The following is a 25,078-nucleotide window of genomic DNA, read 5'->3' on the forward strand; positions in this document are numbered from 1 at the left end:
GGGCCGAAACAGGCTTTCTTCCAAGACTTTTGGTGTTTTATGGAAACGTGGCTATCATGAAAAGTTATTGACAGCTTTTTATGCGGTAGCACGAATTTGCCGTTGCGACCTGCATTTTGCTGAATCAAAATAAATGCCTTGAAAAGTTTAAAAACACTTCATGGAAGTGTTGTGTTGGGTTGTTTTACAAGTCAAGCCTGCTGCTTTGAGTTCACAGGGAGCCATGCTCACTGTACATAGTCTGCTCTCTAGCGGTAAAAAATTGAACTACAATGCTGTGGATGTCACCACATAATATAGCTTTCAAACTCGTGTTATAGTTTCAATGTCGGAGTTTAAATTAGGCTTGCTGTTTCCGGATGCCATTCGTGATGGGTGTTGTAAAAAATAGTTTCTTAAACGATTGAAGTGCACATAAGAAAAAGAAAAAGCTTACAGCACCTGGTATTCCCAGGCGGTCTCCCATCCAAGTACTAACCAGGCCCGACCCTGCTTAGCTTCCGAGATCGGACGAGATCGGGCGTTCTCAGGGTAGTATGGCCGTAAGCCGTGAGGTGACCCAACACTTTGCATTTTATAGACACAATCGCCCCTGAAACTAGCGAGCGAGCCAATGAAGCCTTCAAAACTGCTTCGGCACATGGAGACCAAGCATCCTGCATTAAAAGACAAACCTTAACCACTTCACAGGGAGCCATGCTCTTTATTCACTGTACATAGTCTGTCCTCTAGCGGTAAAAACGTGAACTACAATGCTATGGCTGTCGCCACACAATGTAGGTTTTAAACTCGTGTTATAGTTTCAGTGTCGGAGTTCAAACTAGGCTTGCAGTTTCCGAATGCCATTCGTGATGGGTGCTGTAAAAAGTTCTTGGCTCAAACGATTGAAGTGCACATAAGAAAAAAAAAAAAAAGAAGCTTACAGCAACTGGTATTCCCAGGCGGTCGCCCATCCAAGTACTAACCAGGCCCGACCCTGCTTAGCCTCCGAGATCGGACGAGATCGGGCGCTCTCAGGGTAGTATGGCCGTAAGCCGTGAGATCTCTCAGAATTTTTCGTTTTATAGACACAATCGCCCCTGAAACCATGCCAAGCAGCGGCGGGACTTGATGGCTGTGGTAAAAGTTTCCTTTCACAATTGACGTGGAAAAGAAAAAAAAAAGGCTTTCAGCACCTGGTATTCCCGGACGGTCTCCCTTCCCTTTTGTTTTTTTTGTTGTTTTTTTTTTACAACCAGGGCCGAAACAGGCTTTCTTCCAAGACTTTTGGTGTTTTATGGAAACGTGGCTATCATGAAAAGTTATTGACAGCTTTTTATGCGGTAGCACGAATTTGCCGTTGCGACCTGCATTTTGCTGAATCAAAATAAATGCCTTGAAAAGTTTAAAAACACTTCATGGAAGTGTTGTGTTGGGTTGTTTTACAAGTCAAGCCTGCTGCTTTGAGTTCACAGGGAGCCATGCTCACTGTACATAGTCTGCTCTCTAGCGGTAAAAAATTGAACTACAATGCTGTGGATGTCACCACATAATATAGCTTTCAAACTCGTGTTATAGTTTCAATGTCGGAGTTTAAATTAGGCTTGCTGTTTCCGGATGCCATTCGTGATGGGTGTTGTAAAAAATAGTTTCTTAAACGATTGAAGTGCACATAAGAAAAAGAAAAAGCTTACAGCACCTGGTATTCCCAGGCGGTCTCCCATCCAAGTACTAACCAGGCCCGACCCTGCTTAGCTTCCGAGATCGGACGAGATCGGGCGTTCTCAGGGTAGTATGGCCGTAAGCCGTGAGGTGACCCAACACTTTGCATTTTATAGACACAATCGCCCCTGAAACTAGCGAGCGAGCCAATGAAGCCTTCAAAACTGCTTCGGCACATGGAGACCAAGCATCCTGCATTAAAAGACAAACCTTAACCACTTCACAGGGAGCCATGCTCTTTATTCACTGTACATAGTCTGTCCTCTAGCGGTAAAAACGTGAACTACAATGCTATGGCTGTCGCCACACAATGTAGGTTTTAAACTCGTGTTATAGTTTCAGTGTCGGAGTTCAAACTAGGCTTGCAGTTTCCGAATGCCATTCGTGATGGGTGCTGTAAAAAGTTCTTGGCTCAAACGATTGAAGTGCACATAAGAAAAAAAAAAAAAAGAAGCTTACAGCAACTGATATTCCCAGGCGGTCGCCCATCCAAGTACTAACCAGGCCCGACCCTGCTTAGCCTCCGAGATCGGACGAGATCGGGCGCTCTCAGGGTAGTATGGCCGTAAGCCGTGAGATCTCTCAGAATTTTTCGTTTTATAGACACAATCGCCCCTGAAACCATGCCAAGCAGCGGCGGGACTTGATGGCTGTGCTAAAAGTTTCCTTTCACAATTGACGTGGAAAAGAAAAAAAAAAGGCTTTCAGCACCTGGTATTCCCGGACGGTCTCCCTTCCCTTTTGTTTTTTTTGTTGTTTTTTTTTTACAACCAGGGCCGAAACAGGCTTTCTTCCAAGACTTTTGGTGTTTTATGGAAACGTGGCTATCATGAAAAGTTATTGACAGCTTTTTATGCGGTAGCACGAATTTGCCGTTGCGACCTGCATTTTGCTGAATCAAAATAAATGCCTTGAAAAGTTTAAAAACACTTCATGGAAGTGTTGTGTTGGGTTCTTTTACAAGTCAAGCCTGCTGCTTTGAGTTCACAGGGAGCCATGCTCACTGTACATAGTCTGCTCTCTAGCGGTAAAAAATTGAACTACAATGCTGTGGATGTCACCACATAATATAGCTTTCAAACTCGTGTTATAGTTTCAATGTCGGAGTTTAAATTAGGCTTGCTGTTTCCGGATGCCATTCGTGATGGGTGTTGTAAAAAATAGTTTCTTAAACGATTGAAGTGCACATAAGAAAAAGAAAAAGCTTACAGCACCTGGTATTCCCAGGCGGTCTCCCATCCAAGTACTAACCAGGCCCGAACCTGCTTAGCTTCCGAGATCGGACGAGATCGGGCGTTCTCAGGGTAGTATGGCCGTAAGCCGTGAGGTGACCCAACACTTTGCATTTTATAGACACAATCGCCCCTGAAACTAGCGAGCGAGCCAATGAAGCCTTCAAAACTGCTTCGGCACATGGAGACCAAGCATCCTGCATTAAAAGACAAACCTTAACCACTTCACAGGGAGCCATGCTCTTTATTCACTGTACATAGTCTGTCCTCTAGCGGTAAAAACGTGAACTACAATGCTATGGCTGTCGCCACACAATGTAGGTTTTAAACTCGTGTTATAGTTTCAGTGTCGGAGTTCAAACTAGGCTTGCAGTTTCCGAATGCCATTCGTGATGGGTGCTGTAAAAAGTTCTTGGCTCAAACGATTGAAGTGCACATAAGAAAAAAAAAAAAAAAGAAGCTTACAGCAACTGGTATTCCCAGGCGGTCGCCCATCCAAGTACTAACCAGGCCCGACCCTGCTTAGCCTCCGAGATCGGACGAGATCGGGCGCTCTCAGGGTAGTATGGCCGTAAGCCGTGAGAGCTCTCAGAATTTTTCGTTTTATAGACACAATCGCCCCTGAAACCATGCCAAGCAGCGGCGGGACTTGATGGCTGTGGTAAAAGTTTCCTTTCACAATTGACGTGGAAAAGAAAAAAAAAAGGCTTTCAGCACCTGGTATTCCCGGACGGTCTCCCTTCCCTTTTGTTTTTTTTGTTGTTTTTTTTTTACAACCAGGGCCGAAACAGGCTTTCTTCCAAGACTTTTGGTGTTTTATGGAAACGTGGCTATCATGAAAAGTTATTGACAGCTTTTTATGCGGTAGCACGAATTTGCCGTTGCGACCTGCATTTTGCTGAATCAAAATAAATGCCTTGAAAAGTTTAAAAACACTTCATGGAAGTGTTGTGTTGGGTTGTTTTACAAGTCAAGCCTGCTGCTTTGAGTTCACAGGGAGCCATGCTCACTGTACATAGTCTGCTCTCTAGCGGTAAAAAATTGAACTACAATGCTGTGGATGTCACCACATAATATAGCTTTCAAACTCGTGTTATAGTTTCAATGTCGGAGTTTAAATTAGGCTTGCTGTTTCCGGATGCCATTCGTGATGGGTGTTGTAAAAAATAGTTTCTTAAACGATTGAAGTGCACATAAGAAAAAGAAAAAGCTTACAGCACCTGGTATTCCCAGGCGGTCTCCCATCCAAGTACTAACCAGGCCCGACCCTGCTTAGCTTCCGAGATCGGACGAGATCGGGCGTTCTCAGGGTAGTATGGCCGTAAGCCGTGAGGTGACCCAACACTTTGCATTTTATAGACACAATCGCCCCTGAAACTAGCGAGCGAGCCAATGAAGCCTTCAAAACTGCTTCGGCACATGGAGACCAAGCATCCTGCATTAAAAGACAAACCTTAACCACTTCACAGGGAGCCATGCTCTTTATTCACTGTACATAGTCTGTCCTCTAGCGGTAAAAACGTGAACTACAATGCTATGGCTGTCGCCACACAATGTAGGTTTTAAACTCGTGTTATAGTTTCAGTGTCGGAGTTCAAACTAGGCTTGCAGTTTCCGAATGCCATTCGTGATGGGTGCTGTAAAAAGTTCTTGGCTCAAACGATTGAAGTGCACATAAGAAAAAAAAAAAAAAGAAGCTTACAGCAACTGGTATTCCCAGGCGGTCACCCATCCAAGTACTAACCAGGCCCGACCCTGCTTAGCCTCCGAGATCGGGCGCTCTCAGGGTAGTATGGCCGTAAGCCGTGAGATCTCTCAGAATTTTTCGTTTTATAGACACAATCGCCCCTGAAACCATGCCAAGCAGCGGCGGGACTTGATGGCTGTGGTAAAAGTTTCCTTTCACAATTGACGTGGAAAAGAAAAAAAAAAGGCTTTCAGCACCTGGTATTCCCGGACGGTCTCCCTTCCCTTTTGTTTTTTTTGTTGTTTTTTTTTTACAACCAGGGCCGAAACAGGCTTTCTTCCAAGACTTTTGGTGTTTTATGGAAACGTGGCTATCATGAAAAGTTATTGACAGCTTTTTATGCGGTAGCACGAATTTGCCGTTGCGACCTGCATTTTGCTGAATCAAAATAAATGCCTTGAAAAGTTTAAAAACACTTCATGGAAGTGTTGTGTTGGGTTCTTTTACAAGTCAAGCCTGCTGCTTTGAGTTCACAGGGAGCCATGCTCACTGTACATAGTCTGCTCTCTAGCGGTAAAAAATTGAACTACAATGCTGTGGATGTCACCACATAATATAGCTTTCAAACTCGTGTTATAGTTTCAATGTCGGAGTTTAAATTAGGCTTGCTGTTTCCGGATGCCATTCGTGATGGGTGTTGTAAAAAATAGTTTCTTAAACGATTGAAGTGCACATAAGAAAAAGAAAAAGCTTACAGCACCTGGTATTCCCAGGCGGTCTCCCATCCAAGTACTAACCAGGCCCGACCCTGCTTAGCTTCCGAGATCGGACGAGATCGGGCGTTCTCAGGGTAGTATGGCCGTAAGCCGTGAGGTGACCCAACACTTTGCATTTTATAGACACAATCGCCCCTGAAACTAGCGAGCGAGCCAATGAAGCCTTCAAAACTGCTTCGGCACATGGAGACCAAGCATCCTGCATTAAAAGACAAACCTTAACCACTTCACAGGGAGCCATGCTCTTTATTCACTGTACATAGTCTGTCCTCTAGCGGTAAAAACGTGAACTACAATGCTATGGCTGTCGCCACACAATGTAGGTTTTAAACTCGTGTTATAGTTTCAGTGTCGGAGTTCAAACTAGGCTTGCAGTTTCCGAATGCCATTCGTGATGGGTGCTGTAAAAAGTTCTTGGCTCAAACGATTGAAGTGCACATAAGAAAAAAAAAAAAAAGAAGCTTACAGCAACTGGTATTCCCAGGCGGTCGCCCATCCAAGTACTAACCAGGCCCGACCCTGCTTAGCCTCCGAGATCGGACGAGATCGGGCGCTCTCAGGGTAGTATGGCCGTAAGCCGTGAGATCTCTCAGAATTTTTCGTTTTATAGACACAATCGCCCCTGAAACCATGCCAAGCAGCGGCGGGACTTGATGGCTGTGGTAAAAGTTTCCTTTCACAATTGACGTGGAAAAGAAAAAAAAAAGGCTTTCAGCACCTGGTATTCCCGGACGGTCTCCCTTCCCTTTTGTTTTTTTTGTTTTTTTTTTTTTACAACCAGGGCCGAAACAGGCTTTCTTCCAAGACTTTTGGTGTTTTATGGAAACGTGGCTATCATGAAAAGTTATTGACAGCTTTTTATGCGGTAGCACGAATTTGCCGTTGCGACCTGCATTTTGCTGAATCAAAATAAATGCCTTGAAAAGTTTAAAAACACTTCATGGAAGTGTTGTGTTGGGTTCTTTTACAAGTCAAGCCTGCTGCTTTGAGTTCACAGGGAGCCATGCTCACTGTACATAGTCTGCTCTCTAGCGGTAAAAAATTGAACTACAATGCTGTGGATGTCACCACATAATATAGCTTTCAAACTCGTGTTATAGTTTCAATGTCGGAGTTTAAATTAGGCTTGCTGTTTCCGGATGCCATTCGTGATGGGTGTTGTAAAAAATAGTTTCTTAAACGATTGAAGTGCACATAAGAAAAAGAAAAAGCTTACAGCACCTGGTATTCCCAGGCGGTCTCCCATCCAAGTACTAACCAGGCCCGACCCTGCTTAGCTTCCGAGATCGGACGAGATCGGGCGTTCTCAGGGTAGTATGGCCGTAAGCCGTGAGGTGACCCAACACTTTGCATTTTATAGACACAATCGCCCCTGAAACTAGCGAGCGAGCCAATGAAGCCTTCAAAACTGCTTCGGCACATGGAGACCAAGCATCCTGCATTAAAAGACAAACCTTAACCACTTCACAGGGAGCCATGCTCTTTATTCACTGTACATAGTCTGTCCTCTAGCGGTAAAAACGTGAACTACAATGCTATGGCTGTCGCCACACAATGTAGGTTTTAAACTCGTGTTATAGTTTCAGTGTCGGAGTTCAAACTAGGCTTGCAGTTTCCGAATGCCATTCGTGATGGGTGCTGTAAAAAGTTCTTGGCTCAAACGATTGAAGTGCACATAAGAAAAAAAAAAAAAAAGAAGCTTACAGCAACTGGTATTCCCAGGCGGTCGCCCATCCAAGTACTAACCAGGCCCGACCCTGCTTAGCCTCCGAGATCGGACGAGATCGGGCGCTCTCAGGGTAGTATGGCCGTAAGCCGTGAGAGCTCTCAGAATTTTTCGTTTTATAGACACAATCGCCCCTGAAACCATGCCAAGCAGCGGCGGGACTTGATGGCTGTGGTAAAAGTTTCCTTTCACAATTGACGTGGAAAAGAAAAAAAAAAGGCTTTCAGCACCTGGTATTCCCGGACGGTCTCCCTTCCCTTTTGTTTTTTTTGTTGTTTTTTTTTTACAACCAGGGCCGAAACAGGCTTTCTTCCAAGACTTTTGGTGTTTTATGGAAACGTGGCTATCATGAAAAGTTATTGACAGCTTTTTATGCGGTAGCACGAATTTGCCGTTGCGACCTGCATTTTGCTGAATCAAAATAAATGCCTTGAAAAGTTTAAAAACACTTCATGGAAGTGTTGTGTTGGGTTGTTTTACAAGTCAAGCCTGCTGCTTTGAGTTCACAGGGAGCCATGCTCACTGTACATAGTCTGCTCTCTAGCGGTAAAAAATTGAACTACAATGCTGTGGATGTCACCACATAATATAGCTTTCAAACTCGTGTTATAGTTTCAATGTCGGAGTTTAAATTAGGCTTGCTGTTTCCGGATGCCATTCGTGATGGGTGTTGTAAAAAATAGTTTCTTAAACGATTGAAGTGCACATAAGAAAAAGAAAAAGCTTACAGCACCTGGTATTCCCAGGCGGTCTCCCATCCAAGTACTAACCAGGCCCGACCCTGCTTAGCTTCCGAGATCGGACGAGATCGGGCGTTCTCAGGGTAGTATGGCCGTAAGCCGTGAGGTGACCCAACACTTTGCATTTTATAGACACAATCGCCCCTGAAACTAGCGAGCGAGCCAATGAAGCCTTCAAAACTGCTTCGGCACATGGAGACCAAGCATCCTGCATTAAAAGACAAACCTTAACCACTTCACAGGGAGCCATGCTCTTTATTCACTGTACATAGTCTGTCCTCTAGCGGTAAAAACGTGAACTACAATGCTATGGCTGTCGCCACACAATGTAGGTTTTAAACTCGTGTTATAGTTTCAGTGTCGGAGTTCAAACTAGGCTTGCAGTTTCCGAATGCCATTCGTGATGGGTGCTGTAAAAAGTTCTTGGCTCAAACGATTGAAGTGCACATAAGAAAAAAAAAAAAAAGAAGCTTACAGCAACTGGTATTCCCAGGCGGTCGCCCATCCAAGTACTAACCAGGCCCGACCCTGCTTAGCCTCCGAGATCGGACGAGATCGGGCGCTCTCAGGGTAGTATGGCCGTAAGCCGTGAGATCTCTCAGAATTTTTCGTTTTATAGACACAATCGCCCCTGAAACCATGCCAAGCAGCGGCGGGACTTGATGGCTGTGGTAAAAGTTTCCTTTCACAATTGACGTGGAAAAGAAAAAAAAAAGGCTTTCAGCACCTGGTATTCCCGGACGGTCTCCCTTCCCTTTTGTTTTTTTTGTTTGTTTTTTTTTTTAACCAGGGCCGAAACAGGCTTTCTTCCAAGACTTTTGGTGTTTTATGGAAACGTGGCTATCATGAAAAGTTATTGACAGCTTTTTATGCGGTAGCACGAATTTGCCGTTGCGACCTGCATTTTGCTGAATCAAAATAAATGCCTTGAAAAGTTTAAAAACACTTCATGGAAGTGTTGTGTTGGGTTCTTTTACAAGTCAAGCCTGCTGCTTTGAGTTCACAGGGAGCCATGCTCACTGTACATAGTCTGCTCTCTAGCGGTAAAAAATTGAACTACAATGCTGTGGATGTCACCACATAATATAGCTTTCAAACTCGTGTTATAGTTTCAATGTCGGAGTTTAAATTAGGCTTGCTGTTTCCGGATGCCATTCGTGATGGGTGTTGTAAAAAATAGTTTCTTAAACGATTGAAGTGCACATAAGAAAAAGAAAAAGCTTACAGCACCTGGTATTCCCAGGCGGTCTCCCATCCAAGTACTAACCAGGCCCGACCATGCTTAGCTTCCGAGATCGGACGAGATCGGGCGTTCTCAGGGTAGTATGGCCGTAAGCCGTGAGGTGACCCAACACTTTGCATTTTATAGACACAATCGCCCCTGAAACTAGCGAGCGAGCCAATGAAGCCTTCAAAACTGCTTCGGCACATGGAGACCAAGCATCCTGCATTAAAAGACAAACCTTAACCACTTCACAGGGAGCCATGCTCTTTATTCACTGTACATAGTCTGTCCTCTAGCGGTAAAAACGTGAACTACAATGCTATGGCTGTCGCCACACAATGTAGGTTTTAAACTCGTGTTATAGTTTCAGTGTCGGAGTTCAAACTAGGCTTGCAGTTTCCGAATGCCATTCGTGATGGGTGCTGTAAAAAGTTCTTGGCTCAAACGATTGAAGTGCACATAAGAAAAAAAAAAAAAAGAAGCTTACAGCAACTGGTATTCCCAGGCGGTCACCCATCCAAGTACTAACCAGGCCCGACCCTGCTTAGCCTCCGAGATCGGGCGCTCTCAGGGTAGTATGGCCGTAAGCCGTGAGATCTCTCAGAATTTTTCGTTTTATAGACACAATCGCCCCTGAAACCATGCCAAGCAGCGGCGGGACTTGATGGCTGTGGTAAAAGTTTCCTTTCACAATTGACGTGGAAAAGAAAAAAAAAAGGCTTTCAGCACCTGGTATTCCCGGACGGTCTCCCTTCCCTTTTGTTTTTTTTGTTGTTTTTTTTTTACAACCAGGGCCGAAACAGGCTTTCTTCCAAGACTTTTGGTGTTTTATGGAAACGTGGCTATCATGAAAAGTTATTGACAGCTTTTTATGCGGTAGCACGAATTTGCCGTTGCGACCTGCATTTTGCTGAATCAAAATAAATGCCTTGAAAAGTTTAAAAACACTTCATGGAAGTGTTGTGTTGGGTTCTTTTACAAGTCAAGCCTGCTGCTTTGAGTTCACAGGGAGCCATGCTCACTGTACATAGTCTGCTCTCTAGCGGTAAAAAATTGAACTACAATGCTGTGGATGTCACCACATAATATAGCTTTCAAACTCGTGTTATAGTTTCAATGTCGGAGTTTAAATTAGGCTTGCTGTTTCCGGATGCCATTCGTGATGGGTGTTGTAAAAAATAGTTTCTTAAACGATTGAAGTGCACATAAGAAAAAGAAAAAGCTTACAGCACCTGGTATTCCCAGGCGGTCTCCCATCCAAGTACTAACCAGGCCCGACCCTGCTTAGCTTCCGAGATCGGACGAGATCGGGCGTTCTCAGGGTAGTATGGCCGTAAGCCGTGAGGTGACCCAACACTTTGCATTTTATAGACACAATCGCCCCTGAAACTAGCGAGCGAGCCAATGAAGCCTTCAAAACTGCTTCGGCACATGGAGACCAAGCATCCTGCATTAAAAGACAAACCTTAACCACTTCACAGGGAGCCATGCTCTTTATTCACTGTACATAGTCTGTCCTCTAGCGGTAAAAACGTGAACTACAATGCTATGGCTGTCGCCACACAATGTAGGTTTTAAACTCGTGTTATAGTTTCAGTGTCGGAGTTCAAACTAGGCTTGCAGTTTCCGAATGCCATTCGTGATGGGTGCTGTAAAAAGTTCTTGGCTCAAACGATTGAAGTGCACATAAGAAAAAAAAAAAAAAAGAAGCTTACAGCAACTGGTATTCCCAGGCGGTCGCCCATCCAAGTACTAACCAGGCCCGACCCTGCTTAGCCTCCGAGATCGGACGAGATCGGGCGCTCTCAGGGTAGTATGGCCGTAAGCCGTGAGAGCTCTCAGAATTTTTCGTTTTATAGACACAATCGCCCCTGAAACCATGCCAAGCAGCGGCGGGACTTGATGGCTGTGGTAAAAGTTTCCTTTCACAATTGACGTGGAAAAGAAAAAAAAAAGGCTTTCAGCACCTGGTATTCCCGGACGGTCTCCCTTCCCTTTTGTTTTTTTTGTTGTTTTTTTTTTACAACCAGGGCCGAAACAGGCTTTCTTCCAAGACTTTTGGTGTTTTATGGAAACGTGGCTATCATGAAAAGTTATTGACAGCTTTTTATGCGGTAGCACGAATTTGCCGTTGCGACCTGCATTTTGCTGAATCAAAATAAATGCCTTGAAAAGTTTAAAAACACTTCATGGAAGTGTTGTGTTGGGTTGTTTTACAAGTCAAGCCTGCTGCTTTGAGTTCACAGGGAGCCATGCTCACTGTACATAGTCTGCTCTCTAGCGGTAAAAAATTGAACTACAATGCTGTGGATGTCACCACATAATATAGCTTTCAAACTCGTGTTATAGTTTCAATGTCGGAGTTTAAATTAGGCTTGCTGTTTCCGGATGCCATTCGTGATGGGTGTTGTAAAAAATAGTTTCTTAAACGATTGAAGTGCACATAAGAAAAAGAAAAAGCTTACAGCACCTGGTATTCCCAGGCGGTCTCCCATCCAAGTACTAACCAGGCCCGACCCTGCTTAGCTTCCGAGATCGGACGAGATCGGGCGTTCTCAGGGTAGTATGGCCGTAAGCCGTGAGGTGACCCAACACTTTGCATTTTATAGACACAATCGCCCCTGAAACTAGCGAGCGAGCCAATGAAGCCTTCAAAACTGCTTCGGCACATGGAGACCAAGCATCCTGCATTAAAAGACAAACCTTAACCACTTCACAGGGAGCCATGCTCTTTATTCACTGTACATAGTCTGTCCTCTAGCGGTAAAAACGTGAACTACAATGCTATGGCTGTCGCCACACAATGTAGGTTTTAAACTCGTGTTATAGTTTCAGTGTCGGAGTTCAAACTAGGCTTGCAGTTTCCGAATGCCATTCGTGATGGGTGCTGTAAAAAGTTCTTGGCTCAAACGATTGAAGTGCACATAAGAAAAAAAAAAAAAAGAAGCTTACAGCAACTGGTATTCCCAGGCGGTCGCCCATCCAAGTACTAACCAGGCCCGACCCTGCTTAGCCTCCGAGATCGGACGAGATCGGGCGCTCTCAGGGTAGTATGGCCGTAAGCCGTGAGATCTCTCAGAATTTTTCGTTTTATAGACACAATCGCCCCTGAAACCATGCCAAGCAGCGGCGGGACTTGATGGCTGTGGTAAAAGTTTCCTTTCACAATTGACGTGGAAAAGAAAAAAAAAAGGCTTTCAGCACCTGGTATTCCCGGACGGTCTCCCTTCCCTTTTGTTTTTTTTGTTTTTTTTTTTTTACAACCAGGGCCGAAACAGGCTTTCTTCCAAGACTTTTGGTGTTTTATGGAAACGTGGCTATCATGAAAAGTTATTGACAGCTTTTTATGCGGTAGCACGAATTTGCCGTTGCGACCTGCATTTTGCTGAATCAAAATAAATGCCTTGAAAAGTTTAAAAACACTTCATGGAAGTGTTGTGTTGGGTTGTTTTACAAGTCAAGCCTGCTGCTTTGAGTTCACAGGGAGCCATGCTCACTGTACATAGTCTGCTCTCTAGCGGTAAAAAATTGAACTACAATGCTGTGGATGTCACCACATAATATAGCTTTCAAACTCGTGTTATAGTTTCAATGTCGGAGTTTAAATTAGGCTTGCTGTTTCCGGATGCCATTCGTGATGGGTGTTGTAAAAAATAGTTTCTTAAACGATTGAAGTGCACATAAGAAAAAGAAAAAGCTTACAGCACCTGGTATTCCCAGGCGGTCTCCCATCCAAGTACTAACCAGGCCCGACCCTGCTTAGCTTCCGAGATCGGACGAGATCGGGCGTTCTCAGGGTAGTATGGCCGTAAGCCGTGAGGTGACCCAACACTTTGCATTTTATAGACACAATCGCCCCTGAAACTAGCGAGCGAGCCAATGAAGCCTTCAAAACTGCTTCGGCACATGGAGACCAAGCATCCTGCATTAAAAGACAAACCTTAACCACTTCACAGGGAGCCATGCTCTTTATTCACTGTACATAGTCTGTCCTCTAGCGGTAAAAACGTGAACTACAATGCTATGGCTGTCGCCACACAATGTAGGTTTTAAACTCGTGTTATAGTTTCAGTGTCGGAGTTCAAACTAGGCTTGCAGTTTCCGAATGCCATTCGTGATGGGTGCTGTAAAAAGTTCTTGGCTCAAACGATTGAAGTGCACATAAGAAAAAAAAAAAAAAGAAGCTTACAGCAACTGGTATTCCCAGGCGGTCGCCCATCCAAGTACTAACCAGGCCCGACCCTGCTTAGCCTCCGAGATCGGACGAGATCGGGCGCTCTCAGGGTAGTATGGCCGTAAGCCGTGAGAGCTCTCAGAATTTTTCGTTTTATAGACACAATCGCCCCTGAAACCATGCCAAGCAGCGGCGGGACTTGATGGCTGTGGTAAAAGTTTCCTTTCACAATTGACGTGGAAAAGAAAAAAAAAAGGCTTTCAGCACCTGGTATTCCCGGACGGTCTCCCTTCCCTTTTGTTTTTTTTGTTGTTTTTTTTTTACAACCAGGGCCGAAACAGGCTTTCTTCCAAGACTTTTGGTGTTTTATGGAAACGTGGCTATCATGAAAAGTTATTGACAGCTTTTTATGCGGTAGCACGAATTTGCCGTTGCGACCTGCATTTTGCTGAATCAAAATAAATGCCTTGAAAAGTTTAAAAACACTTCATGGAAGTGTTGTGTTGGGTTCTTTTACAAGTCAAGCCTGCTGCTTTGAGTTCACAGGGAGCCATGCTCACTGTACATAGTCTGCTCTCTAGCGGTAAAAAATTGAACTACAATGCTGTGGATGTCACCACATAATATAGCTTTCAAACTCGTGTTATAGTTTCAATGTCGGAGTTTAAATTAGGCTTGCTGTTTCCGGATGCCATTCGTGATGGGTGTTGTAAAAAATAGTTTCTTAAACGATTGAAGTGCACATAAGAAAAAGAAAAAGCTTACAGCACCTGGTATTCCCAGGCGGTCTCCCATCCAAGTACTAACCAGGCACGACCCTGCTTAGCTTCCAGAGATCGGACGAGATCGGGCGTTCTCAGGGTAGTATGGCCGTAAGCCGTAAGTGATCCAACACTTTGCATTTTATAGACACAATCGCCCCTGAAACTAGCGAGCGAGCCAATGAAGCCTTCAAAACTGCTTCGGCACATGGAGACCAAGCATCCTGCATTAAAAGACAAACCTTAACCACTTCACAGGGAGCCATGCTCTTTATTCACTGTACATAGTCTGTCCTCTAGCGGTAAAAACGTGAACTACAATGCTATGGCTGTCGCCACACAATGTAGGTTTTAAACTCGTGTTATAGTTTCAGTGTCGGAGTTCAAACTAGGCTTGCAGTTTCCGAATGCCATTCGTGATGGGTGCTGTAAAAAGTTCTTGGCTCAAACGATTGAAGTGCACATAAGAAAAAAAAAAAAAAGAAGCTTACAGCAACTGGTATTCCCAGGCGGTCGCCCATCCAAGTACTAACCAGGCCCGACCCTGCTTAGCCTCCGAGATCGGACGAGATCGGGCGCTCTCAGGGTAGTATGGCCGTAAACCGTGAGATCTCTCAGAATTTTTCGTTTTATAGACACAATCGCCCCTGAAACCATGCCAAGCAGCGGCGGGACTTGATGGCTGTGGTAAAAGTTTCCTTTCACAATTGACGTGGAAAAGAAAAAAAAAAGGCTTTCAGCACCTGGTATTCCCGGACGGTCTCCCTTCCCTTTTGTTTTTTTTGTTTTTTTTTTTTTACAACCAGGGCCGAAACAGGCTTTCTTCCAAGACTTTTGGTGTTTTATGGAAACGTGGCTATCATGAAAAGTTATTGACAGCTTTTTATGCGGTAGCACGAATTTGCCGTTGCGACCTGCATTTTGCTGAATCAAAATAAATGCCTTGAAAAGTTTAAAAACACTTCATGGAAGTGTTGTGTTGGGTTCTTTTACAAGTCAAGCCTGCTGCTTTGAGTTCACAGGGAGCCATGCTCACTGTACATAGTCTGCTCTCTAGCGGTAAAAAATTGAACTACAATGCTGTGGATGTCACCACATAATATAGCTTTCAAACTCGTGTTATAGTTTCAATGTCGGAGTTTAAATTAGGCTTGCTGTTTCCGGATGCCATTCGTGATGGGTGTTGTAAAAAATAGTTTCTTAAACGATTGAAGTGCACATAAGAAAAAGAAAAAGCTTACAGCACCTGGTATTCCCAGGCGGTCTCCCATCCAAGTACTAACCAGGCCCGACCATGCTTAGCTTCCGAGATCGGACTAGATCGGGCGTTCTCAGGGTAGTATGGCCGTAAGCCGTGAGGTGACCCAACACTTTGCATTTTATAGACACAATCGCCCCTGAAACTAGCGAGCGAGCCAATGAAGCCTTCAAAACTGCTTCGGCACATGGAGACCAAGCATCCTGCATTAAAAGACAAACCTTAACCACTTCACAGGGAGCCATGCTCTTTATTCACTGTACATAGTCTGTCCTCTAGCGGTAAAAACGTGAACTACAATGCTATGGCTGTCGCCACACAATGTAGGTTTTAAACTCGTGTTATAGTTTCAGTGTCGGAGTTCAAACTAGGCTTGCAGTTTCCGAATGCCATTCGTGATGGGTGCTGTAAAAAGTTCTTGGCTCAAACGATTGAAGTGCACATAAGAAAAAAAAAAAAAAGAAGCTTACAGCAACTGGTATTCCCAGGCGGTCACCCATCCAAGTACTAACCAGGCCCGACCCTGCTTAGCCTCCGAGATCGGACGAGATCGGGCGCTCTCAGGGTAGTATGGCCGTAAGCCGTGAGATCTCTCAGAATTTTTCGTTTTATAGACACAATCGCCCCTGAAACCATGCCAAGCAGCGGCGGGACTTGATGGCTGTGGTAAAAGTTTCCTTTCACAATTGACGTGGAAAAGAAAAAAAAAAGGCTTTCAGCACCTGGTATTCCCGGACGGTCTCCCTTCCCTTTTGTTTTTTTTGTTGTTTTTTTTTTACAACCAGGGCCGAAACAGGCTTTCTTCCAAGACTTTTGGTGTTTTATGGAAACGTGGCTATCATGAAAAGTTATTGACAGCTTTTTATGCGGTAGCACGAATTTGCCGTTGCGACCTGCATTTTGCTGAATCAAAATAAATGCCTTGAAAAGTTTAAAAACACTTCATGGAAGTGTTGTGTTGGGTTCTTTTACAAGTCAAGCCTGCTGCTTTGAGTTCACAGGGAGCCATGCTCACTGTACATAGTCTGCTCTCTAGCGGTAAAAAATTGAACTACAATGCTGTGGATGTCACCACATAATATAGCTTTCAAACTCGTGTTATAGTTTCAATGTCGGAGTTTAAATTAGGCTTGCTGTTTCCGGATGCCATTCGTGATGGGTGTTGTAAAAAATAGTTTCTTAAACGATTGAAGTGCACATAAGAAAAAGAAAAAGCTTACAGCACCTGGTATTCCCAGGCGGTCTCCCATCCAAGTACTAACCAGGCCCGACCCTGCTTAGCTTCCGAGATCGGACGAGATCGGGCGTTCTCAGGGTAGTATGGCCGTAAGCCATGGGGTGATCCAACACTTTGCATTTTATAGACACAATCGCCCCTGAAACTAGCGAGCGAGCCAATGAAGCCTTCAAAACTGCTTCGGCACATGGAGACCAAGCATCCTGCATTAAAAGACAAACCTTAACCACTTCACAGGGAGCCATGCTCTTTATTCACTGTACATAGTCTGTCCTCTAGCGGTAAAAACGTGAACTACAATGCTATGGCTGTCGCCACACAATGTAGGTTTTAAACTCGTGTTATAGTTTCAGTGTCGGAGTTCAAACTAGGCTTGCAGTTTCCGAATGCCATTCGTGATGGGTGCTGTAAAAAGTTCTTGGCTCAAACGATTGAAGTGCACATAAGAAAAAAAAAAAAAAGAAGCTTACAGCAACTGGTATTCCCAGGCGGTCGCCCATCCAAGTACTAACCAGGCCCGACCCTGCTTAGCCTCCGAGATCGGACGAGATCGGGCGCTCTCAGGGTAGTATGGCCGTAAACCGTGAGATCTCTCAGAATTTTTCGTTTTATAGACACAATCGCCCCTGAAACCATGCCAAGCAGCGGCGGGACTTGATGGCTGTGGTAAAAGTTTCCTTTCACAATTGACGTGGAAAAGAAAAAAAAAAGGCTTTCAGCACCTGGTATTCCCGGACGGTCTCCCTTCCCTTTTGTTTTTTTTGTTTTTTTTTTTTTACAACCAGGGCCGAAACAGGCTTTCTTCCAAGACTTTTGGTGTTTTATGGAAACGTGGCTATCATGAAAAGTTATTGACAGCTTTTTATGCGGTAGCACGAATTTGCCGTTGCGACCTGCATTTTGCTGAATCAAAATAAATGCCTTGAAAAGTTTAAAAACACTTCATGGAAGTGTTGTGTTGGGTTCTTTTACAAGTCAAGCCTGCTGCTTTGAGTTCACAGGGAGCCATGCTCACTGTACATAGTCTGCTCTCTAGCGGTAAAAAATTGAACTACAATGCTGTGGATGTCACCACATAATATAGCTTTCAAACTCGTGTTATAGTTTCAATGTCGGAGTTTAAATTAGGCTTGCTGTTTCCGGATGCCATTCGTGATGGGTGTTGTAAAAAATAGTTTCTTAAACGATTGAAGTGCACATAAGAAAAAGAAAAAGCTTACAGCACCTGGTATTCCCAGGCGGTCTCCCATCCAAGTACTAACCAGGCCCGACCCTGCTTAGCTTCCGAGATCGGACGAGATCGGGCGTTCTCAGGGTAGTATGGCCGTAAGCCGTGAGGTGACCCAACACTTTGCATTTTATAGACACAATCGCCCCTGAAACTAGCGAGCGAGCCAATGAAGCCTTCAAAACTGCTTCGGCACATGGAGACCAAGCATCCTGCATTAAAAGACAAACCTTAACCACTTCACAGGGAGCCATGCTCTTTATTCACTGTACATAGTCTGTCCTCTAGCGGTAAAAACGTGAACTACAATGCTATGGCTGTCGCCACACAATGTAGGTTTTAAACTCGTGTTATAGTTTCAGTGTCGGAGTTCAAACTAGGCTTGCAGTTTCCGAATGCCATTCGTGATGGGTGCTGTAAAAAGTTCTTGGCTCAAACGATTGAAGTGCACATAAGAAAAAAAAAAAAAAGAAGCTTACAGCAACTGGTATTCCCAGGCGGTCGCCCATCCAAGTACTAACCAGGCCCGACCCTGCTTAGCCTCCGAGATCGGACGAGATCGGGCGCTCTCAGGGTAGTATGGCCGTAAACCGTGAGATCTCTCAGAATTTTTCGTTTTATAGACACAATCGCCCCTGAAACCATGCCAAGCAGCGGCGGGACTTGATGGCTGTGGTAAAAGTTTCCTTTCACAATTGACGAGGAAAAGAAAAAAAAAAGGCTTTCAGCACCTGGTATTCCCGGACGGTCTCCCTTCCCTTTTGTTTTTTTTGTTTTTGTTTTTTTACAACCAGGGCCGAAACAGGCTTTCTTCCAAGACTTTTGGTGTTTTATGGAAACGTGGCTATCATGAAAAGTTATTGACAGCTTTTTATGCGGTAGCACGAATTTGCCGTTGCGACCTGCATTTTGCTGAATCAAAATAAATGCCTTGAAAAGTTTAAAAACACTTCATGGAAGTGTTGTGTTGGGTTCTTTTACAAGTCAAGCCTGCTGCTTTGAGTTCACAGGGAGCCATGCTCACTGTACATAGTCTGCTCTCTAGCGGTAAAAAATTGAACTACAATGCTGTGGATGTCACCACATAATATAGCTTTCAAACTCGTGTTATAGTTTCAATGTCGGAGTTTAAATTAGGCTTGCTGTTTCCGGATGCCATTCGTGATGGGTGTTGTAAAAAATAGTTTCTTAAACGATTGAAGTGCACATAAGAAAAAGAAAAAGCTTACAGCACCTGGTATTCCCAGGCGGTCTCCCATCCAAGTACTAACCAGGCCCGACCCTGCTTAGCTTCCGAGATCGGACGAGATCGGGCGTTCTCAGGGTAGTATGGCCGTAAGCCGTGAGGTGACCTAACACTTTGCATTTTATAGACACAATCGCCCCTGAAACTAGCGAGCGAGCCAATGAAGCCTTCAAAACTGCTTCGGCACATGGAGACCAAGCATCCTGCATTAAAAGACAAACCTTAACCACTTCACAGGGAGCCATGCTCTTTATTCACTGTACATAGTCTGTCCTCTAGCGGTAAAAACGTGAACTACAATGCTATGGCTGTCGCCACACAATGTAGGTTTTAAACTCGTGTTATAGTTTCAGTGTCGGAGTTCAAACTAGGCTTGCAGTTTCCGAATGCCATTCGTGATGGGTGCTGTAAAAAGTTCTTGGCTCAAACGATTGAAGTGCACATAAGAAAAAAAAAAAAAAGAAGCTTACAGCAACTGGTATTCCCAGGCGGTCGCCCATCCAAGTACTAACCAGGCCCGACCCTGCTTAGCCTCCGAGATCGGACGAGATCGGGCGCTCTCAGGGTAGTATGGCCGTAAGCCGTGAGATCTCTCAGAATTTTTCATTTTATAGACACAATCGCCCCTGAAACCATGCCAAGCAGCGGCGGGACTTGATGGCTGTGGTAAAAGTTTCCTTTCACAATTGACGTGGAAAAGAAAAAAAAAAGGCTTTCAGCACCTGGTATTCCCGGACGGTCTCCCTTCCCTTTTGTTTTTTTTGTTGTTTTTTTTTTACAACCAGGGCCGAAACAGGCTTTCTTCCAAGACTTTTGGTGTTTTATGGAAACGTGGCTATCATGAAAAGTTATTGACAGCTTTTTATGCGGTAGCACGAATTTGCCGTTGCGACCTGCATTTTGCTGAATCAAAATAAATGCCTTGAAAAGTTTAAAAACACTTCATGGAAGTGTTGTGTTGGGTTCTTTTACAAGTCAAGCCTGCTGCTTTGAGTTCACAGGGAGCCATGCTCACTGTACATAGTCTGCTCTCTAGCGGTAAAAAATTGAACTACAATGCTGTGGATGTCACCACATAATATAGCTTTCAAACTCGTGTTATAGTTTCAATGTCGGAGTTTAAATTAGGCTTGCTGTTTCCGGATGCCATTCGTGATGGGTGTTGTAAAAAATAGTTTCTTAAACGATTGAAGTGCACATAAGAAAAAGAAAAAGCTTACAGCACCTGGTATTCCCAGGCGGTCTCCCATCCAAGTACTAACCAGGCCCGACCCTGCTTAGCTTCCGAGATCGGACGAGATCGGGCGTTCTCAGGGTAGTATGGCCGTAAGCCGTGAGGTGATCCAACACTTTGCATTTTATAGACACAATCGCCCCTGAAACTAGCGAGCGAGCCAATGAAGCCTTCAAAACTGCTTCGGCACATGGAGACCAAGCATCCTGCATTAAAAGACAAACCTTAACCACTTCACAGGGAGCCATGCTCTTTATTCACTGTACATAGTCTGTCCTCTAGCGGTAAAAACGTGAACTACAATGCTATGGCTGTCGCCACACAATGTAGGTTTTAAACTCGTGTTATAGTTTCAGTGTCGTAGTTCAAACTAGGCTTGCAGTTTCCGAATGCCATTCGTGATGGGTGCTGTAAAAAGTTCTTGGCTCAAACGATTGAAGTGCACATAAGAAAAAAAAAAAAAAGAAGCTTACAGCAACTGGTATTCCCAGGCGGTCGCCCATCCAAGTACTAACCAGGCCCGACCCTGCTTAGCCTCCGAGATCGGACGAGATCGGGCGCTCTCAGGGTAGTATGGCCGTAAACCGTGAGATCTCTCAGAATTTTTCGTTTTATAGACACAATCGCCCCTGAAACCATGCCAAGCAGCGGCGGGACTTGATGGCTGTGGTAAAAGTTTCCTTTCACAATTGACGTGGAAAAGAAAAAAAAAAGGCTTTCAGCACCTGGTATTCCCGGACGGTCTCCCTTCCCTTTTGTTTTTTTTTTTTTTTTTTTTTTACAACCAGGGCCGAAACAGGCTTTCTTCCAAGACTTTTGGTGTTTTGTGGAAACGTGGCTATCATGAAAAGTTATTGACAGCTTTTTATGCGGTAGCACGAATTTGCCGTTGCGACCTGCATTTTGCTGAATCAAAATAAATGCCTTGAAAAGTTTAAAAACACTTCATGGAAGTGTTGTGTTGGGTTCTTTTACAAGTCAAGCCTGCTGCTTTGAGTTCACAGGGAGCCATGCTCACTGTACATAGTCTGCTCTCTAGCGGTAAAAAATTGAACTACAATGCTGTGGATGTCACCACATAATATAGCTTTCAAACTCGTGTTATAGTTTCAATGTCGGAGTTTAAATTAGGCTTGCTGTTTCCGGATGCCATTCGTGATGGGTGTTGTAAAAAATAGTTTCTTAAACGATTGAAGTGCACATAAGAAAAAGAAAAAGCTTACAGCACCTGGTATTCCCAGGCGGTCTCCCATCCAAGTACTAACCAGGCCCGACCCTGCTTAGCTTCCGAGATCGGACGAGATCGGGCGTTCTCAGGGTAGTATGGCCGTAAGCCGTGAGGTGACCCAACACTTTGCATTTTATAGACACAATCGCCCCTGAAACTAGCGAGCGAGCCAATGAAGCCTTCAAAACTGCTTCGGCACATGGAGACCAAGCATCCTGCATTAAAAGACAAACCTTAACCACTTCACAGGGAGCCATGCTCTTTATTCACTGTACATAGTCTGTCCTCTAGCGGTAAAAACGTGAACTACAATGCTATGGCTGTCGCCACACAATGTAGGTTTTAAACTCGTGTTATAGTTTCAGTGTCGGAGTTCAAACTAGGCTTGCAGTTTCCGAATGCCATTCGTGATGGGTGCTGTAAAAAGTTCTTGGCTCAAACGATTGAAGTGCACATAAGAAAAAAAAAAAAAAGAAGCTTACAGCAACTGGTATTCCCAGGCGGTCGCCCATCCAAGTACTAACCAGGCCCGACCCTGCTTAGCCTCCGAGATCGGACGAGATCGGGCGCTCTCAGGGTAGTATGGCCGTAAGCCGTGAGATCTCTCAGAATTTTTCGTTTTATAGACACAATCGCCCCTGAAACCATGCCAAGCAGCGGCGGGACTTGATGGCTGTGGTAAAAGTTTCCTTTCACAATTGACGTGGAAAAGAAAAAAAAAAGGCTTTCAGCACCTGGTATTCCCGGACGGTCTCCCTTCCCTTTTGTTTTTTTTGTTTTTTTTTTTTTACAACCAGGGCCGAAACAGGCTTTCTTCCAAGACTTTTGGTGTTTTATGGAAACGTGGCTATCATGAAAAGTTATTGACAGCTTTTTATGCGGTAGCACGAATTTGCCGTTGCGACCTGCATTTTGCTGAATCAAAATAAATGCCTTGAAAAGTTTAAAAACACTTCATGGAAGTGTTGTGTTGGGTTCTTTTACAAGTCAAGCCTGCTGCTTTGAGTTCACAGGGAGCCATGCTCACTGTACATAGTCTGCTCTCTAGCGGTAAAAAATTGAACTACAATGCTGTGGATGTCACCACATAATATAGCTTTCAAACTCGTGTTATAGTTTCAATGTCGGAGTTTAAATTAGGCTTGCTGTTTCCGGATGCCATTCGTGATGGGTGTTGTAAAAAATAGTTTCTTAAACGATTGAAGTGCACATAAGAAAAAGAAAAAGCTTACAGCACCTGGTATTCCCAGGCGGTCTCCCATCCAAGTACTAACCAGGCCCGACCATGCTTAGCTTCCGAGATCGGACTAGATCGGGCGTTCTCAGGGTAGTATGGCCGTAAGCCGTGAGGTGACCCAACACTTTGCATTTTATAGACACAATCGCCCCTGAAACTAGCGAGCGAGCCAATGAAGCCTTCAAAACTGCTTCGGCACATGGAGACCAAGCATCCTGCATTAAAAGACAAACCTTAACCACTTCACAGGGAGCCATGCTCTTTATTCACTGTACATAGTCTGTCCTCTAGCGGTAAAAACGTGAACTACAATGCTATGGCTGTCGCCACACAATGTAGGTTTTAAACTCGTGTTATAGTTTCAGTGTCGGAGTTCAAACTAGGCTTGCAGTTTCCGAATGCCATTCGTGATGGGTGCTGTAAAAAGTTCTTGGCTCAAACGATTGAAGTGCACATAAGAAAAAAAAAAAAAAGAAGCTTACAGCAACTGGTATTCCCAGGCGGTCACCCATCCAAGTACTAACCAGGCCCGACCCTGCTTAGCCTCCGAGATCGGACGAGATCGGGCGCTCTCAGGGTAGTATGGCCGTAAGCCGTGAGATCTCTCAGAATTTTTCGTTTTATAGACACAATCGCCCCTGAAACCATGCCAAGCAGCGGCGGGACTTGATGGCTGTGGTAAAAGTTTCCTTTCACAATTGACGTGGAAAAGAAAAAAAAAAGGCTTTCAGCACCTGGTATTCCCGGACGGTCTCCCTTCCCTTTTGTTTTTTTTGTTGTTTTTTTTTTACAACCAGGGCCGAAACAGGCTTTCTTCCAAGACTTTTGGTGTTTTATGGAAACGTGGCTATCATGAAAAGTTATTGACAGCTTTTTATGCGGTAGCACGAATTTGCCGTTGCGACCTGCATTTTGCTGAATCAAAATAAATGCCTTGAAAAGTTTAAAAACACTTCATGGAAGTGTTGTGTTGGGTTCTTTTACAAGTCAAGCCTGCTGCTTTGAGTTCACAGGGAGCCATGCTCACTGTACATAGTCTGCTCTCTAGCGGTAAAAAATTGAACTACAATGCTGTGGATGTCACCACATAATATAGCTTTCAAACTCGTGTTATAGTTTCAATGTCGGAGTTTAAATTAGGCTTGCTGTTTCCGGATGCCATTCGTGATGGGTGTTGTAAAAAATAGTTTCTTAAACGATTGAAGTGCACATAAGAAAAAGAAAAAGCTTACAGCACCTGGTATTCCCAGGCGGTCTCCCATCCAAGTACTAACCAGGCCCGACCCTGCTTAGCTTCCGAGATCGGACGAGATCGGGCGTTCTCAGGGTAGTATGGCCGTAAGCCGTGAGGTGACCCAACACTTTGCATTTTATAGACACAATCGCCCCTGAAACTAGCGAGCGAGCCAATGAAGCCTTCAAAACTGCTTCGGCACATGGAGACCAAGCATCCTGCATTAAAAGACAAACCTTAACCACTTCACAGGGAGCCATGCTCTTTATTCACTGTACATAGTCTGTCCTCTAGCGGTAAAAACGTGAACTACAATGCTATGGCTGTCGCCACACAATGTAGGTTTTAAACTCGTGTTATAGTTTCAGTGTCGGAGTTCAAACTAGGCTTGCAGTTTCCGAATGCCATTCGTGATGGGTGCTGTAAAAAGTTCTTGGCTCAAACGATTGAAGTGCACATAAGAAAAAAAAAAAAAAGAAGCTTACAGCAACTGGTATTCCCAGGCGGTCGCCCATCCAAGTACTAACCAGGCCCGACCCTGCTTAGCCTCCGAGATCGGACGAGATCGGGCGCTCTCAGGGTAGTATGGCCGTAAGCCGTGAGATCTCTCAGAATTTTTCGTTTTATAGACACAATCGCCCCTGAAACCATGCCAAGCAGCGGCGGGACTTGATGGCTGTGGTAAAAGTTTCCTTTCACAATTGACGTGGAAAAGAAAAAAAAAAGGCTTTCAGCACCTGGTATTCCCGGACGGTCTCCCTTCCCTTTTGTTTTTTTTGTTGTTTTTTTTTTACAACCAGGGCCGAAACAGGCTTTCTTCCAAGACTTTTGGTGTTTTATGGAAACGTGGCTATCATGAAAAGTTATTGACAGCTTTTTATGCGGTAGCACGAATTTGCCGTTGCGACCTGCATTTTGCTGAATCAAAATAAATGCCTTGAAAAGTTTAAAAACACTTCATGGAAGTGTTGTGTTGGGTTCTTTTACAAGTCAAGCCTGCTGCTTTGAGTTCACAGGGAGCCATGCTCACTGTACATAGTCTGCTCTCTAGCGGTAAAAAATTGAACTACAATGCTGTGGATGTCACCACATAATATAGCTTTCAAACTCGTGTTATAGTTTCAATGTCGGAGTTCAAATTAGGCTTGCTGTTT

The 25,078-nt window shown here is 44.4% G+C and overlaps 37 non-coding genes and 3 pseudogenes across 37 annotated transcripts; all 40 read right to left on the minus strand.

Moving 5' to 3' along the window:
* Window positions 1–429: 429 nt before the first annotated feature.
* LOC148398807 (5S ribosomal RNA) lies at window positions 430–548 on the minus strand. Its single transcript, XR_015858323.1, has one exon. It is a non-coding gene; the product is annotated as a 5S ribosomal RNA (ribosomal RNA).
* A 368-nt stretch (window positions 549–916) lies between these two features.
* Window positions 917–1,035, minus strand: LOC148398808 (5S ribosomal RNA). Its single transcript, XR_015858307.1, has one exon. It is a non-coding gene; the product is annotated as a 5S ribosomal RNA (ribosomal RNA).
* Window positions 1,036–1,666: 631 nt separating this feature from the next.
* Window positions 1,667–1,785, minus strand: LOC148398809 (5S ribosomal RNA). The gene has a single exon (XR_015858334.1). It is a non-coding gene; the product is annotated as a 5S ribosomal RNA (ribosomal RNA).
* A 368-nt stretch (window positions 1,786–2,153) lies between these two features.
* Window positions 2,154–2,272, minus strand: LOC148398810 (5S ribosomal RNA). Its single transcript, XR_015858371.1, has one exon. It is a non-coding gene; the product is annotated as a 5S ribosomal RNA (ribosomal RNA).
* Window positions 2,273–2,903: 631 nt separating this feature from the next.
* Window positions 2,904–3,022, minus strand: LOC148398811 (5S ribosomal RNA). Its single transcript, XR_015858295.1, has one exon. It is a non-coding gene; the product is annotated as a 5S ribosomal RNA (ribosomal RNA).
* Window positions 3,023–3,391: 369 nt separating this feature from the next.
* On the minus strand, window positions 3,392–3,510 carry LOC148398812 (5S ribosomal RNA). The gene has a single exon (XR_015858308.1). It is a non-coding gene; the product is annotated as a 5S ribosomal RNA (ribosomal RNA).
* A 631-nt stretch (window positions 3,511–4,141) lies between these two features.
* Window positions 4,142–4,260, minus strand: LOC148398813 (5S ribosomal RNA). Its single transcript, XR_015858345.1, has one exon. It is a non-coding gene; the product is annotated as a 5S ribosomal RNA (ribosomal RNA).
* A 368-nt stretch (window positions 4,261–4,628) lies between these two features.
* Window positions 4,629–4,737, minus strand: LOC148398814 (5S ribosomal RNA; annotated as a pseudogene).
* A 631-nt stretch (window positions 4,738–5,368) lies between these two features.
* On the minus strand, window positions 5,369–5,487 carry LOC148398815 (5S ribosomal RNA). The gene has a single exon (XR_015858356.1). It is a non-coding gene; the product is annotated as a 5S ribosomal RNA (ribosomal RNA).
* Window positions 5,488–5,855: 368 nt separating this feature from the next.
* LOC148398816 (5S ribosomal RNA) lies at window positions 5,856–5,974 on the minus strand. Its single transcript, XR_015858309.1, has one exon. It is a non-coding gene; the product is annotated as a 5S ribosomal RNA (ribosomal RNA).
* Window positions 5,975–6,605: 631 nt separating this feature from the next.
* LOC148398817 (5S ribosomal RNA) lies at window positions 6,606–6,724 on the minus strand. Its single transcript, XR_015858366.1, has one exon. It is a non-coding gene; the product is annotated as a 5S ribosomal RNA (ribosomal RNA).
* A 369-nt stretch (window positions 6,725–7,093) lies between these two features.
* Window positions 7,094–7,212, minus strand: LOC148398818 (5S ribosomal RNA). Its single transcript, XR_015858310.1, has one exon. It is a non-coding gene; the product is annotated as a 5S ribosomal RNA (ribosomal RNA).
* A 631-nt stretch (window positions 7,213–7,843) lies between these two features.
* Window positions 7,844–7,962, minus strand: LOC148398819 (5S ribosomal RNA). Its single transcript, XR_015858377.1, has one exon. It is a non-coding gene; the product is annotated as a 5S ribosomal RNA (ribosomal RNA).
* Window positions 7,963–8,330: 368 nt separating this feature from the next.
* On the minus strand, window positions 8,331–8,449 carry LOC148398820 (5S ribosomal RNA). The gene has a single exon (XR_015858311.1). It is a non-coding gene; the product is annotated as a 5S ribosomal RNA (ribosomal RNA).
* Window positions 8,450–9,080: 631 nt separating this feature from the next.
* LOC148398821 (5S ribosomal RNA) lies at window positions 9,081–9,199 on the minus strand. The gene has a single exon (XR_015858293.1). It is a non-coding gene; the product is annotated as a 5S ribosomal RNA (ribosomal RNA).
* A 368-nt stretch (window positions 9,200–9,567) lies between these two features.
* On the minus strand, window positions 9,568–9,676 carry LOC148398822 (5S ribosomal RNA; annotated as a pseudogene).
* A 631-nt stretch (window positions 9,677–10,307) lies between these two features.
* Window positions 10,308–10,426, minus strand: LOC148398823 (5S ribosomal RNA). Its single transcript, XR_015858379.1, has one exon. It is a non-coding gene; the product is annotated as a 5S ribosomal RNA (ribosomal RNA).
* A 369-nt stretch (window positions 10,427–10,795) lies between these two features.
* On the minus strand, window positions 10,796–10,914 carry LOC148398824 (5S ribosomal RNA). The gene has a single exon (XR_015858313.1). It is a non-coding gene; the product is annotated as a 5S ribosomal RNA (ribosomal RNA).
* Window positions 10,915–11,545: 631 nt separating this feature from the next.
* LOC148398825 (5S ribosomal RNA) lies at window positions 11,546–11,664 on the minus strand. Its single transcript, XR_015858385.1, has one exon. It is a non-coding gene; the product is annotated as a 5S ribosomal RNA (ribosomal RNA).
* Window positions 11,665–12,032: 368 nt separating this feature from the next.
* Window positions 12,033–12,151, minus strand: LOC148398826 (5S ribosomal RNA). Its single transcript, XR_015858314.1, has one exon. It is a non-coding gene; the product is annotated as a 5S ribosomal RNA (ribosomal RNA).
* Window positions 12,152–12,782: 631 nt separating this feature from the next.
* On the minus strand, window positions 12,783–12,901 carry LOC148398827 (5S ribosomal RNA). The gene has a single exon (XR_015858396.1). It is a non-coding gene; the product is annotated as a 5S ribosomal RNA (ribosomal RNA).
* Window positions 12,902–13,269: 368 nt separating this feature from the next.
* On the minus strand, window positions 13,270–13,388 carry LOC148398828 (5S ribosomal RNA). Its single transcript, XR_015858315.1, has one exon. It is a non-coding gene; the product is annotated as a 5S ribosomal RNA (ribosomal RNA).
* A 631-nt stretch (window positions 13,389–14,019) lies between these two features.
* LOC148398829 (5S ribosomal RNA) lies at window positions 14,020–14,139 on the minus strand (annotated as a pseudogene).
* A 367-nt stretch (window positions 14,140–14,506) lies between these two features.
* Window positions 14,507–14,625, minus strand: LOC148398830 (5S ribosomal RNA). The gene has a single exon (XR_015858365.1). It is a non-coding gene; the product is annotated as a 5S ribosomal RNA (ribosomal RNA).
* Window positions 14,626–15,256: 631 nt separating this feature from the next.
* On the minus strand, window positions 15,257–15,375 carry LOC148398831 (5S ribosomal RNA). The gene has a single exon (XR_015858355.1). It is a non-coding gene; the product is annotated as a 5S ribosomal RNA (ribosomal RNA).
* A 368-nt stretch (window positions 15,376–15,743) lies between these two features.
* Window positions 15,744–15,862, minus strand: LOC148398832 (5S ribosomal RNA). The gene has a single exon (XR_015858303.1). It is a non-coding gene; the product is annotated as a 5S ribosomal RNA (ribosomal RNA).
* A 631-nt stretch (window positions 15,863–16,493) lies between these two features.
* On the minus strand, window positions 16,494–16,612 carry LOC148398833 (5S ribosomal RNA). Its single transcript, XR_015858402.1, has one exon. It is a non-coding gene; the product is annotated as a 5S ribosomal RNA (ribosomal RNA).
* Window positions 16,613–16,980: 368 nt separating this feature from the next.
* LOC148398834 (5S ribosomal RNA) lies at window positions 16,981–17,099 on the minus strand. The gene has a single exon (XR_015858367.1). It is a non-coding gene; the product is annotated as a 5S ribosomal RNA (ribosomal RNA).
* A 631-nt stretch (window positions 17,100–17,730) lies between these two features.
* On the minus strand, window positions 17,731–17,849 carry LOC148398835 (5S ribosomal RNA). The gene has a single exon (XR_015858405.1). It is a non-coding gene; the product is annotated as a 5S ribosomal RNA (ribosomal RNA).
* A 368-nt stretch (window positions 17,850–18,217) lies between these two features.
* On the minus strand, window positions 18,218–18,336 carry LOC148398836 (5S ribosomal RNA). Its single transcript, XR_015858368.1, has one exon. It is a non-coding gene; the product is annotated as a 5S ribosomal RNA (ribosomal RNA).
* Window positions 18,337–18,967: 631 nt separating this feature from the next.
* On the minus strand, window positions 18,968–19,086 carry LOC148398837 (5S ribosomal RNA). Its single transcript, XR_015858406.1, has one exon. It is a non-coding gene; the product is annotated as a 5S ribosomal RNA (ribosomal RNA).
* Window positions 19,087–19,454: 368 nt separating this feature from the next.
* Window positions 19,455–19,573, minus strand: LOC148398838 (5S ribosomal RNA). The gene has a single exon (XR_015858316.1). It is a non-coding gene; the product is annotated as a 5S ribosomal RNA (ribosomal RNA).
* Window positions 19,574–20,204: 631 nt separating this feature from the next.
* LOC148398839 (5S ribosomal RNA) lies at window positions 20,205–20,323 on the minus strand. The gene has a single exon (XR_015858407.1). It is a non-coding gene; the product is annotated as a 5S ribosomal RNA (ribosomal RNA).
* A 368-nt stretch (window positions 20,324–20,691) lies between these two features.
* Window positions 20,692–20,810, minus strand: LOC148398840 (5S ribosomal RNA). The gene has a single exon (XR_015858369.1). It is a non-coding gene; the product is annotated as a 5S ribosomal RNA (ribosomal RNA).
* Window positions 20,811–21,441: 631 nt separating this feature from the next.
* Window positions 21,442–21,560, minus strand: LOC148398841 (5S ribosomal RNA). Its single transcript, XR_015858408.1, has one exon. It is a non-coding gene; the product is annotated as a 5S ribosomal RNA (ribosomal RNA).
* A 368-nt stretch (window positions 21,561–21,928) lies between these two features.
* LOC148398842 (5S ribosomal RNA) lies at window positions 21,929–22,047 on the minus strand. Its single transcript, XR_015858317.1, has one exon. It is a non-coding gene; the product is annotated as a 5S ribosomal RNA (ribosomal RNA).
* Window positions 22,048–22,678: 631 nt separating this feature from the next.
* Window positions 22,679–22,797, minus strand: LOC148398843 (5S ribosomal RNA). The gene has a single exon (XR_015858357.1). It is a non-coding gene; the product is annotated as a 5S ribosomal RNA (ribosomal RNA).
* A 368-nt stretch (window positions 22,798–23,165) lies between these two features.
* Window positions 23,166–23,284, minus strand: LOC148398844 (5S ribosomal RNA). Its single transcript, XR_015858304.1, has one exon. It is a non-coding gene; the product is annotated as a 5S ribosomal RNA (ribosomal RNA).
* Window positions 23,285–23,915: 631 nt separating this feature from the next.
* Window positions 23,916–24,034, minus strand: LOC148398845 (5S ribosomal RNA). The gene has a single exon (XR_015858409.1). It is a non-coding gene; the product is annotated as a 5S ribosomal RNA (ribosomal RNA).
* Window positions 24,035–24,402: 368 nt separating this feature from the next.
* On the minus strand, window positions 24,403–24,521 carry LOC148398846 (5S ribosomal RNA). The gene has a single exon (XR_015858318.1). It is a non-coding gene; the product is annotated as a 5S ribosomal RNA (ribosomal RNA).
* Window positions 24,522–25,078: the final 557 nt, after the last annotated feature.

The sequence above is a fragment of the Syngnathus floridae genome, chromosome 4 (assembly GCF_059516105.1).
Source record: "Syngnathus floridae isolate MCC-2025c chromosome 4, RoL_Sflo_1.0, whole genome shotgun sequence".
NCBI lineage: Eukaryota > Metazoa > Chordata > Actinopteri > Syngnathiformes > Syngnathidae > Syngnathus > Syngnathus floridae.